This window comes from Pseudophryne corroboree, chromosome 9 (genome assembly GCF_028390025.1).
Source record: "Pseudophryne corroboree isolate aPseCor3 chromosome 9, aPseCor3.hap2, whole genome shotgun sequence".
Lineage (NCBI taxonomy): Eukaryota > Metazoa > Chordata > Amphibia > Anura > Myobatrachidae > Pseudophryne > Pseudophryne corroboree.
The window spans coordinates 345257365-345271287 of NC_086452.1; positions in this window are offsets into that span (position 1 = coordinate 345257365).

The following is a 13923-nucleotide window of genomic DNA, read 5'->3' on the forward strand; positions in this document are numbered from 1 at the left end:
TCGGCAGCCCGTCCATAATTGTATATACCACCTAACCGTGTTTTTTTTTTCTTTCTTTATACATACATACTAGTTACGAGTATACTATCTCTTTATCAACCAGTCTATATATTAGCAGCAGACACAGTACAGTGCGGTAGTTCACGGCTGTGGCTACCTCTGTGTCGGCACTCGGCAGCCCGTCCATAATTGTATATACCACCTAACCGTGGTTTTTTTTTCTTTCTTTATACATACATACTAGTTACGAGTATACTATCTCTTTATCAACCAGTCTATATTAGCAGCAGACACAGTACAGTGCGGTAGTTCACGGCTGTGGCTACCTCTGTGTCGGCACTCGGCAGCCCGTCCATAATTGTATATACCACCTAACCGTGGTTTTTTTTTCTTTCTTTATACATACATACTAGTTACGAGTATACTATCTCTTTATCAACCAGTCTATATATTAGCAGCAGACACAGTACAGTGCGGTAGTTCACGGCTGTGGCTACCTCTGTGTCGGCACTCGGCAGCCCGTCCATAATTGTATATACCACCTAACCGTGGTTTTTTTTTCTTTCTTTATACATACATACTAGTTACGAGTATACTATCTCTTTATCAACCAGTCTATATTAGCAGCAGACACAGTACAGTGCGGTAGTTCACGGCTGTGGCTACCTCTGTGTCGGCACTCGGCAGCCCGTCCATAATTGTATACTAGTATCCAATCCATCCATCTCCATTGTTTACCTGAGGTGCCTTTTAGTTGTGCCTATTAAAATATGGAGAACAAAAATGTTGAGGTTCCAAAATTAGGGAAAGATCAAGATCCACTTCCACCTCGTGCTGAAGCTGCTGCCACTAGTCATGGCCGAGACGATGAAATGCCAGCAACGTCGTCTGCCAAGGCCGATGCCCAATGGCATAGTACAGAGCATGTCAAAACCAAAACACCAAATATCAGTAAAAAAAGGACTCCAAAACCTAAAATAAAATTGTCGGAGGAGAAGCGTAAACTTGCCAATATGCCATTTACCACACGGAGTGGCAAGGAACGGCTGAGGCCCTGGCCTATGTTCATGGCTAGTGGTTCAGCTTCACATGAGGATGGAAGCACTCAGCCTCTCGCTAGAAAACTGAAAAGACTCAAGCTGGCAAAAGCACCGCAAAGAACTGTGCGTTCTTTGAAATCCCAAATCCACAAGGAGAGTCCAATTGTGTCGGTTGCGATGCCTGACCTTCCCAACACTGGACGTGAAGAGCATGCGCCTAACACCATTTGCACGCCCCCTGCAAGTGCTGGAAGGAGCACCCGCAGTCCAGTTCCTGATAGTCAGATTGAAGATGTCAGTGTTGAAGTACACCAGGATGAGGAGGATATGGGTGTTGCTGGCGCTGGGGAGGAAATTGACCAGGAGGATTCTGATGGTGAGGTGGTTTGTTTAAGTCAGGCACCCGGGGAGACACCTGTTGTCCGTGGGAGGAATATGGCCGTTGACATGCCAGGTGAAAATACCAAAAAAATCAGCTCTTCGGTGTGGAGGTATTTCACCAGAAATGCGGACAACAGGTGTCAAGCCGTGTGTTCCCTTTGTCAAGCTGTAATAAGTAGGGGTAAGGACGTTAACCACCTCGGAACATCCTCCCTTATACGTCACCTGCAGCGCATTCATAATAAGTCAGTGACAAGTTCAAAAACTTTGGGTGACAGCGGAAGCAGTCCACTGACCAGTAAATCCCTTCCTCTTGTAACCAAGCTCACGCAAACCACCCCACCAACTCCCTCAGTGTCAATTTCCTCCTTCCCCAGGAATGCCAATAGTCCTGCAGGCCATGTCACTGGCAATTCTGACGAGTCCTCTCCTGCCTGGGATTCCTCCGATGCATCCTTGCGTGTAACGCCTACTGCTGCTGGCGCTGCTGTTGTTGCCGCTGGGAGTCGATGGTCATCCCAGAGGGGAAGTCGTAAGCCCACTTGTACTACTTCCAGTAAGCAATTGACTGTTCAACAGTCCTTTGCGAGGAAGATGAAATATCACAGCAGTCATCCTACTGCAAAGCGGATAACTGAGTCCTTGACAACTATGTTGGTGTTAGACGTGCGTCCGGTATCCGCCGTTAGTTCACAGGGAACTAGACAATTTATTGAGGCAGTGTGCCCCCGTTACCAAATACCATCTAGGTTCCACTTCTCTAGGCAGGCGATACCGAGAATGTACACGGACGTCAGAAAAAGACTCACCAGTGTCCTAAAAAATGCAGTTGTACCCAATGTCCACTTAACCACGGACATGTGGACAAGTGGAGCAGGGCAGGGTCAGGACTATATGACTGTGACAGCCCACTGGGTAGATGTATGGACTCCCGCCGCAAGAACAGCAGCGGCGGCACCAGTAGCAGCATCTCGCAAACGCCAACTCTTTCCTAGGCAGGCTACGCTTTGTATCACCGCTTTCCAGAATACGCACACAGCTGAAAACCTCTTACGGCAACTGAGGAAGATCATCGCGGAATGGCTTACCCCAATTGGACTCTCCTGTGGATTTGTGGCATCGGACAACGCCAGCAATATTGTGTGTGCATTAAATATGGGCAAATTCCAGCACGTCCCATGTTTTGCACATACCTTGAATTTGGTGGTGCAGAATTTTTTAAAAAACGACAGGGGCGTGCAAGAGATGCTGTCGGTGGCCAGAAAAATTGCGGGACACTTTCGGCGTACAGGCACCACGTACAGAAGACTGGAGCACCACCAAAAACTACTGAACCTGCCCTGCCATCATCTGAAGCAAAAAGTGGTAACGAGGTGGAATTCAACCCTCTATATGCTTCAGAGGTTGGAGGAGCAGCAAAAGGCCATTCAAGCCTATACAATTGAGCACGATATAGTAGGTGGAATGCACCTGTCTCAAGTGCAGTGGAGAATGATTTCAACGTTGTGCAAGGTTCTGATGCCCTTTGAACTTGCCACACGTGAAGTCAGTTCAGACACTGCCAGCCTGAGTCAGGTCATTCCCCTCATCAGGCTTTTGCAGAAGAAGCTGGAGGCATTGAAGAAGGAGCTAAAAGGGAGCGATTCCGCTAGGCATGTGGGACTTGTGGATGCAGCCCTTAATTCGCTTAACAAGGATTCACGGGTGGTCAATCTGTTGAAATCAGAGCACTACATTTTGGCCACCGTGCTCGATCCTAGATTTAAAGCCTACCTTGGATCTCTCTTTCCGGCAGACACAGGTCTGCTGGGGTTGAAAGACCTGCTGGTGACAAAATTGTCAAGTCAAGCGGAACGCGACCTGTCAACATCTCCTCCTTCACATTCTCCCGCAACTGGGGGTGCGAGGAAAAGGCTCAGAATTCCGAGCCCACCCGCTGGCGGTGATGCAGGGCAGTCTGGAGCGACTGCTGATGCTGACATCTGGTCCGGACTGAAGGACCTGACAACGATTACGGACATGTCGTCTACTGTCACTGCATATGATTCTCTCAACATTGATAGAATGGTGGAGGATTATATGAGTGACCGCATCCAAGTAGGCACGTCACACAGTCCGTACTTATACTGGCAGGAAAAAGAGGCAATTTGGAGGCCCTTGCACAAACTGGCTTTATTCTACCTAAGTTGCCCTCCCACAAGTGTGTACTCCGAAAGAGTGTTTAGTGCCGCCGCTCACCTTGTCAGCAATCGGCGTACGAGGTTACATCCAGAAAATGTGGAGAAGATGATGTTCATTAAAATGAATTATAATCAATTCCTCCGCGGAGACATTGACCAGCAGCAATTGCCTCCACAAAGTACACAGGGAGCTGAGATGGTGGATTCCAGTGGGGACGAATTGATAATCTGTGAGGAGGGGGATGTACACGGTGATATATCGGAGGGTGAAGATGAGGTGGACATCTTGCCTCTGTAGAGCCAGTTTGTGCAAGGAGAGATTAATTGCTTCTTTTTTGGGGGGGGTCCAAACCAACCCGTCATATCAGTCACAGTCGTGTGGCAGACCCTGTCACTGAAATGATGGGTTGGTTAAAGTGTGCATGTCCTGTTTTGTTTACACAACATAAGGGTGGGTGGGAGGGCCCAAGGACAATTCCATCTTGCACCTCTTTTTTCTTTTCTTTTTCTTTGCATCATGTGCTGATTGGGGAGGGTTTTTTGGAAGGGACATCCTGCGTGACACTGCAGTGCCACTCCTAGATGGGCCCGGTGTTTGTGTCGGCCACTAGGGTCGCTAATCTTACTCACACAGTCAGCTACCTCATTGCGCCTCTTTTTTTCTTTGCGTCATGTGCTGTTTGGGGAGGGTTTTTTGGAAGGGACATCCTGCGTGACACTGCAGTGCCACTCCTAGATGGGCCCGGTGTTTGTGTCGGCCACTAGGGTCGCTAATCTTACTCACACAGTCAGCTACCTCATTGCGCCTCTTTTTTTCTTTGCGTCATGTGCTGTTTGGGGAGGGTTTTTTGGAAGGGACATCCTGCGTGACACTGCAGTGCCACTCCTAGATGGGCCCGGTGTTTGTGTCGGCCACTAGGGTCGCTAATCTTACTCACACAGCTACCTCATTGCGCCTCTTTTTTTCTTTGCGTCATGTGCTGTTTGGGGAGGGTTTTTTGGAAGGGACATCCTGCGTGACACTGCAGTGCCACTCCTAGATGGGCCCGGTGTTTGTGTCGGCCACTAGGGTCGCTAATCTTACTCACACAGCTACCTCATTGCGCCTCTTTTTTTCTTTGCGTCATGTGCTGTTTGGGGAGGGTTTTTTGGACGGGCCATCCTGCGTGACACTGCAGTGCCACTCCTAGATGGGCCCGGTGTTTGTGTCGGCCACTAGGGTCGCTAATCTTACTCACACAGCTACCTCATTGCGCCTCTTTTTTTCTTTGCGTCATGTGCTGTTTGGGGAGGGTTTTTTGGAAGGGCCATCCTGCGTGACACTGCAGTGCCACTCCTAGATGGGCCCGGTGTTTGTGTCGGCCACTAGGGTCGCTAATCTTACTCACACAGCTACCTCATTGCGCCTCTTTTTTTCTTTGCGTCATGTGCTGTTTGGGGAGGGTTTTTTGGAAGGGACATCCTGCGTGACACTGCAGTGCCACTCATAGATGGGCCCGGTGTTTGTGTCGGCCACTAGGGTCGCTTATCTTACTCACACAGCGACCTCGGTGCAAATTTTAGGACTAAAAATAATATTGTGAGGTGTGAGGTATTCAGAATAGACTGAAAATGAGTGTAAATTATGGTTTTTGAGGTTAATAATACTTTGGGATCAAAATGACCCCCAAATTCTATGATTTAAGCTGTTTTTTAGTGTTTTTTGAAAAAAACACCCGAATCCAAAACACACCCGAATCCGACAAAAAAAATTCGGTGAGGTTTTGCCAAAACGCGGTCGAACCCAAAACACGGCCGCGGAACCGAACCCAAAACCAAAACCCGAAAAATTTCAGGCGCTCATCTCTAACGGTAACAACATGCATCACAATACACAGTGCAAGCAACTACCACGGTGCTGTCCCTATTAGTACCTGAATCAGAACACCAGGTAGTGGGGGCCGCACAGCTCACCCACCTCCCGTACTCTGTCTTTCTAGAGGCCAAGCGGGCCTGCCTACCTAAACACCTTGGGGTGGACAGGGCCTAGTGCCCAGTGCCACGTTTATCCACCTTTGGGGAGGGCCACTTTTTGACTGGGCCTAGTGCCCCCTATTTGCGCACAGGCCAGAGGCCTGACTTTATCCCTCGGGCCTAGCGCCCGCCTAACTTGTCCGCCGTTGGGTGACCTGGGCCTAATGCCCTGGGTCACCTTATATCCCTAACCACCAAAATACACTAGGGCCTAATGCCCTCTAAAGTCCCCACAGGCCTATTGCCTGAATTGCCCACGGGCCTAATGCCCGCCTAACATGCGCAGTTAAGGCGGCTTGGGCCTAACGCCCAAACCACCAAACTAAATGGTGACCCAAACTCCTATCTGCGCCACAGGCCTAGTGCCTGAACTGTGCCCACGGGCCTAATGCCCGTCCCTGATGGTCTAGGGAGGAAAAGGGGAGGGGTGCGAGTAGCCTCACTGAGGCCTCACCTGATCTGGGGGTCTCCGGCGCCCTCTTCTGCCGCTGACCCGCCCTGGCCAGCGGCGTCGCCTCCGCTCCTCCGCATCCAGCCGCCGCCGGACCTCTTCTTCCAGGGGCTCGGCGTCTTCCGGCCTCTTCAGCGGCTACCGGAGCTCTTCTTCCCGCGTCCGACGTCTTCTCCCTCCGTCCGGCTCTCCGCCGCTCTTCCACGCGGCCTCCTTCCTCTCCGCGGTCCGGGCGGCGTCTTCAGCGCTCCTGCGCGCGGTCTTCTTCTTCGGCTCCTGCCCGGCGTCAGACGTCAGACGCCGGGGGCAGGGCCTATGACGCGGCGAGCGCTGATTGGCTCGCCGCGCCCGCCTCTGATTGGCTGGTGCCCCGCGAGCCGTGATTGGCTCGCGGACAGCGCCGGATTTCAAATCCCGCCGCTGCTGTAAGTCTGGTGCAGGGAAAAGTCTAATCCCTGCACCGGACACCCGCCGATGTTGCTTACTGACAGGCGCTAGGGACAGACACACTGTCTCAGCGCTGTCAGAGACGCCCTCCCGCAGCGGACATAGATCCCCTGCGTGCTGTAGCTGGGATGTGTCCTGGGGAACAGGACACATCTCCACAGCATGACTAAGCTAAGCGACACAAACAACTGGCCCATCTAGGATTGGCACTGCAGTGTCAGACAGGAGGGCAGATATAAAAAAAATTCTCCAAACAGGACATCATATAAAGATGGAAAAGAGGTGCAATGAGGTAGCTGTATGACTAAGCTAAGCGACACAAACAATTGGCCCATCTAGGAGTGGTATTGCAGTGTGGTATTGCAGTGTCAGACAAGAGGGCACTTAAAAAAAATATAGTACCTAAACAGCACATCATGCCAAGAAGTAAAAGAGGGCAATGAGGTAGCTGTATGACTAAGCTAGGCAACACAAGTGTGCGTTACAAACACCTGGCGCATCTAGGGTTGGCACTGCAGTCCCACTGCACTAATGGCAGATACCGGATGCAAGTCTAACACCAGCATAGTTGTTATGGCCTCAGTAATCTGCTTTGCAACAGGGTATATATATATATTTATATATATATATGGCAGTATCACAGGACTGGATTTATACACCAGTACCACTGTAATCATATGCCAGTACCACTGTAATTATACAGCAGGATCACTGTATTTATACGGCAGGATCACTGTAATTATACGCCAGTACCACTGTAATAATACGGCAAGATTACTGGAATTATACGGCAGGATCACTGGAATTATACGGCAGGATGACTAGAATTATACGGCAGGATCACTGTAAATATACGCCAGTACAACTGTAATTATACGGCAGTACCACTGTAATTATACGGCAGGGTTACTGGATTTATACGGCAGGATCACTGTAATTATATGCCAATACCACTGTAATTATACGGCAGTATTACTGTAATTATACGGCAGGATCACTGTAATTATACGGCAGGATTACTGGAATTATACGGCAGGATTACTGGAATTATATGAAAGGATCACTGGAATTATACGGCAGGATCACAGTCATTATACGGCAGGATTACTGGATTTATACGGCAGTATTACTGTAATTATACGCCAGTACCACTGTAATTATACGGCAGGATCACTGTAATTATACAGCAGGATTACTGGAATTATATGGAAGGATCACTGGGTTTATATGGCAGGATCACTGGAATTATACGGCAGGATCACAGTCATTGGCCCTCATTCCGAGTTGATCGGTCGCAAGGCGAATTTAGCAGAGTTACACACGCTAAGCCGCCGCCTACTGGGAGTGAATCTTAGCTTCTTAAAATTGCGACCGATGTATTCGCAATATTGCGATTACTAACTACTTAGCAGTTTCAGAGTAGCTTCAGACTTACTCTGCCTGTGCGATCATTTCAGTGCTTGTCGTTCCTGGTTGACGTCACAAACACACCCAGCGTTCGCCCAGGCACTCCCACCGTTTCCCCGGCCACTCCTGCGTTTTTTCCGGAAACGGTAGCGTTTTCAGCCACACGCCCCTGAAACGCCGTGTTTCCGCCCAGTAACACCCATTTCCTGTCAATCACATTACGATCGCCGGAGCGATGAAAAAGCCGTGAGTAAAATTACTTTCTTCATAGTAAAGTTACTTGGCGCAGTCGCAGTGCGAACATTGCGCATGCGTACTAAGCGGATTTTCACTGCGATGCGATGAAAAATACCGAGCGAACAACTCGGAATGAGGGCCATTATACGGCAGGATTACTGGATTTATACAGCAGTATTACTGTAATTATACACCAGTATCACTGCAATTATACGGCAGGATCACTGTAATTATACGGCAGGATTACTGGAATTATACGGCAGGATCACTGGATTTATACGGAGGTACCGCTGGACATATACGGCAATACCGCTGGACATGTACGGCAGGATCACTGGACATATACGGCAGTACCACTGGAATATACGGCTGTACCACTGGACATATACGGCAGGATCACTGGAGTTATACGGCAGGATCACTGGATTTAAACGGCAGGATCACTGTAATTATACGCCTGTACCACTGTAATTATACATCAGGATTACTGGAATTATACGGCAGGATCACTGGAACTATACGGCACGATTACTGGAATTATACGGCAGGATCACTGGAATTATACAGCAGGATTACTGCAATTATACGCCAGAATCACTGTAATTATACAGCAGGAGTACTGGAATTATATGGCAGGACCACTGGAATTATAAGGCAGGATTACTGGAATTATACGGCAGGATTACTGGAATTATACGGCAGGATCACTGGATTTATACGGCACTACCGCTGGACCTATACGGCAGTACCTAGATCTACTAACAATAATAATAATAAAAATAAAAAAGGTAACAGTGATAATAAAACTCAAAAAATTAATCACTATAATCTGGCTTTCAAATCAAAATTTAATGTAAAAGCAAATAAAATTTCCTGTATAATTAAACGTAATTACAAATTACTGCTGACTGATCCAATATTAAATACAACTCCCTGCAAATCCTACGATTATTTTTAAAAAAGCTAAAAACCTTAGGAATATATTAGCTCCGAGTTTCTTTAAGAGATCTCCTGTTAATACTGAAATGAGTGAACAACCTACATTAGTGGGCCCAAAAGTTGTGGGCTTCTTTAGATGCAACCACAATAGATGCACCACATGTACTCATGTGGTTAATAAAATCAAACATATTTCTCCATCTGGATCAAGTACAGAATTTAAGATACAATCCTTCATTAATTGCAGTACACATTTCGTAGTTTATTTGCTACGCTGTTCGTGTCAGATGTACTATGTAGGGCGAACCACTAGGGCACTGAAGCTGCGCTTTATGGAACACAGAAGGAATATCCTTAAGGGATATATGAATCATAGTGTTTCACGTCACTATGCAGAAATTCATTCAAGTAACCCAGCTTGTCTCCAACTTATTGGCCTTGAACAGATTAAAATCACCCCTAGAGGTGGAGATAGATTTAGAACTTTATGTCGTCAGGAAGCTGCATGGATCTGGAAATTACAGACTTTGAAACCCCAAGGGTTGAACGAAACTATATATCTTGAATTCATTTAGCTATATATAGCCGTTTCAGCTTACTTAACTTTATCTCTCCCACTGAAGTATAGAATTATATATTGAGATTGGTCTTTGTCCCTCTCTCTCTCATCTTTTGCTGTCTGCACTTGTAATACTGTTTATTTATTCGTTGTCATCTACTATATTAACGGAGTGGTTCTGTTGAGTTTGAGACCATGACTGGAGCGGACCTGGCGTTGCCGCTATACTGCTAGTGACACGCCAGATTTTCCTTCTGCACGCTAGTCTGGCCGCTGACCCACACAACCATTCCCATTTTCAGATAAGAGACTATAGGAATGATTATAATAGCTTACATGCTAACATGATGAAGGTATTAGCCTCTAAAACTATAAAAATATAAAAATAATAATATATATATATATATATATATATATATATATATATATCTCTTTACATGTTTATATTAGAGATGTGAACCGGAAATTTTTCGGGTTTTGTGTTTTGGTTTTGGGTTTGGTTCCGTGGCCGTGTTTTGGGTTCGAACGCGTTTTGGCAAAACCTCACCGAATTTTTTTTGTCGGATTCGGGTGTATTTTGGATTCGGGTGTTTTTTTCAAAAAACCCTAAAAAACAGCTTAAATCATAGAATTTGGGGGTCATTTTGATCCCAAAGTATTATTAACCTCAATAACCATAATTTCCACTCATTTTCAGTCTATTCTGAACACCTCGCACCTCACAATATTATTTTTAGTCCTAAAATTTGCACCGAGGTCGCTGGATGACTAAGCTCAGCGACCCAAGTGGCCGACACAAACACCTGGCCCATCTAGGAGTGGCACTGCAGTGTCACGCAGGATGGCCCTTCCAAAAAACACTCCCCAAACAGCACATGACGCAAAGAAAAAAAGAGGCGCAATGAGGTAGCTGCAGTGGCGGATCCAGGGGGGGGGGGCACTCGGGCCCGTGCCCCCCCTGTCATTTGTGGCTCCCCGTCCCGTCCCCCCCCCCCTCCCTGCGGCGTCGGCGCCGCACAGGGAGATGACGGGCGCCCGCTGAGATTGTGTTACCAGCGGGCGCCCGTCTCCCTGCACAGCGGTAGCCGGAGGCAGGAGCTCAGTACTGAGCTCCGGCTTCTGGCGCTGTCACTGCGCCGTGCGCTATGGGAGAGACGTCAGTCATGACGTCTCTCTCATAGTACTGAGGAGAGGACGCCAGCCAGAAGGAGGACTGCAGCGGCGCGGGAACGGGGCTCGGTAAGTATTATGTTTTTTTCTTCCTTAATGCAGCGGGGGCATCTCCTGGGGGAAACTACGGGGGGACATTACTACTGGGGGGGGGCACCAACAAGGGGCATTACTACTGGGGGGGCATCAACAAGGGGCATTACTACTGAGGGGGGGCATTACTACTGGGGGCATTATAACTGGGGGCATCACTACTGGGGGGCAGCTACTGGGGGCATTATTACTGGGGGGGGGGCAGCTACTGGGGGCATTACTACTGAGGGGGGGCATTACTACTGGGGGCATTATAACTGGGGGCATCACTACTGGGGGGGCAGCTACTGGGGGCATTATTACTGGGGGGGGGGCAGCTACTGGGGGCATAACTACAGGGGCCAAACTATTGGGGGCATTACTACTGGAGGCTAAACTATAAGGGGGGCATAACTACAGGGGCTAAACTGCAATGGGGCAAACTACAGGGGGGCATTACTACTGGTGGCTAAACTATAAGGGGGGCATAACTACAGGGGCTAAACTACAATGGGGCAAACTATAGGGGGGCATTACTACTGGTGGCTAAACTACTGGGGTCATAACTGCAGGGGCATTACCACTGGGGGCATAATGACTGGGGGCATTACTACAGGCAACATTACTACTGGGGGCAATACGGGCATTGCATAAGGGACACCACTACTATGGGGTCTATATAAGGGGCACTACCAGTACAGTGGACATTGCATAATGAGCGCTACAACTGTGGGCATTGTATAAGAAGCGCCTCCTCACATGCACCGAAGCCGCACGCAAATGTACTTGCCCCTTCCATGGTGCCCCCCCTATCATTTTCTTCTGGATCCGCCCCTGGGTAGCTGTCTGAGTAAGCTAAGCGACCCTAGTGGCCGACACAAACACCTGGCCCATCTAGGAGTGGCCCTGCAATGTCAGGCCGGATGGACCTTCCAAAAAATACTCCCCAAACAGCACATGACGCAAAGAAGAAAAAAAAGAGGCGCAATGAGGTAGCTGTGTGACTAAGATAAGTGACCCTAGTGGCCGACACAAACACCTGGCCCATCTAGGAGTGGCACTGCAGTGTCACGCAGGATGGCCCTTCCAAAAAACACTCCCCAAACAGCACATGACGCAAAGAAAAAAAGAGGCGCAATGAGGTAGCTGTGTGAGTAAGCTAAGCGACCCTAGTGGCCGACACAAACACCTGGCCCATCTAGGAGTGGCACTGCAGTGTCAGGCCGGATGGCCCTTCCAAAAAACACTCCCCAAACAGCACATGACGCAAAGAAAAATGAAAGAAAAAAGAGGTGCAAGATGGAATTGTACTTGGGCCCTCCCACCCACCCTTATGTTGTATAAACAGGACATGCACACTTTAACCAACCCATCATTTCAGTGACAGGGTCTGCCACACGACTGTGACTGAAATGACGGGTTGGTTTGGACCCCCACCAAAAAAGAAGCAATTAATCTCTCCTTGCACAAACTGGCTCTACAGAGGCAAGATGTCCACCTCATCATCATTCTCCGATTCATCACCGTGTACATCCCCCTCCTCACAGATTATCAATTCGTCCCCACTGGAATCCACCATCACAGCTCCCTGTGTACTTTGTGGAGGCAATTGCTGCTGGTGAATGTCTCCATGGAGGAATTGATTATAATTCATTTTAATGAACATCATCTTCTCCACATTTTCTGGAAGTAACCTCGTACGCCGATTGCTGACAAGGTGAGCGGCGGCACTAAACACTCTTTCGGAGTACACACTTGTGGGAGGGCAACTTAGGTAGAATAAAGCCAGTTTGTGCAAGGGCCTCCAAATTGCCTCTTTTTCCTGCCAGTATACGTACGGACTGTCTGACGTGCCTACTTGGATGCGGTCACTCATATAATCCTCCACCATTCTTTCAATGGTGAGAGAATCATATGCAGTGACAGTAGACGACATGTCCGTAATCGTTGTCAGGTCCTTCAGTCCGGACCAGATGTCAGCATCAGCAGTCGCTCCAGACTGCCCTGCATCACCGCCAGCGGGTGGGCTCGGAATTCTGAGCCTTTTCCTCGCACCCCCAGTTGCGGGAGAATGTGAAGGAGGAGATGTTGACAGGTCGCGTTCCGCTTGACTTGACAATTTTCTCACCAGCAGTTCTTTGAACCCCAGCAGACTTGTGTCTGCCGGAAAGACAGATACAACGTAGGTTTTAAATCTAGGATCGAGCACGGTGGCCAAAATGTAGTGCTCTGATTTCAACAGATTGACCACCCGTGAATCCTTGTTAAGCGAATTAAGGGCTCCATCCACAAGTCCCACATGCCTAGCGGAATCGCTCAGTGTTAGCTCCTCCTTCAATGTCTCCAGCTTCTTCTGCAAAAGCCTGATGAGGGGAATGACCTGACTCAGGCTGGCAGTGTCTGAACTGACTTCACGTGTGGCAAGTTCAAAAGGTTGCAGAACCTTGCACAACGTTGAAATCATTCTCCACTGCGCTTGAGACAGGTGCATTCCACCTCCTATATCGTGGTCAGTTGTATAGGCTTGAATGGCCTTTTGCTGCTCCTCCAACCCCTGAAGCATATAGAGGGTTGAATTCCACCTCGTTACCACTTCTTGCTTCAGATGATGGCAGGGCAGGTTCAGGCGTTTTTGGTGTTGCTCCAGTCTTCTGTACGTGGTGCCTGTACGCCGAAAGTGTCCCGCAATTCTTCTGGCCACCGACAGCATCTCTTGCACGCCCCTCTCGTTTTTTAAATAATTCTGCACCACCAAATTCAAGGTATGTGCAAAACATGGGACGTGCTGGAATTTGCCCAGATTTAATGCACACACAATATTGCTGGCGTTGTCCGATGCCACAAATCCACAGGAGAGTCCAATTGGGGTAAGCCATTCTGCGATGATCTTCCTCAGTTGCCGTAAGAGGTTTTCAGCTGTGTGCGTATTCTGGAAAGCGGTGATACAAAGCGTAGCCTGCCTAGGAAAGAGTTGGCGTTTGCGAGATGCTGCTACTGGTGCCGCCGCTGCTGTTCTTGCGGCGGGAG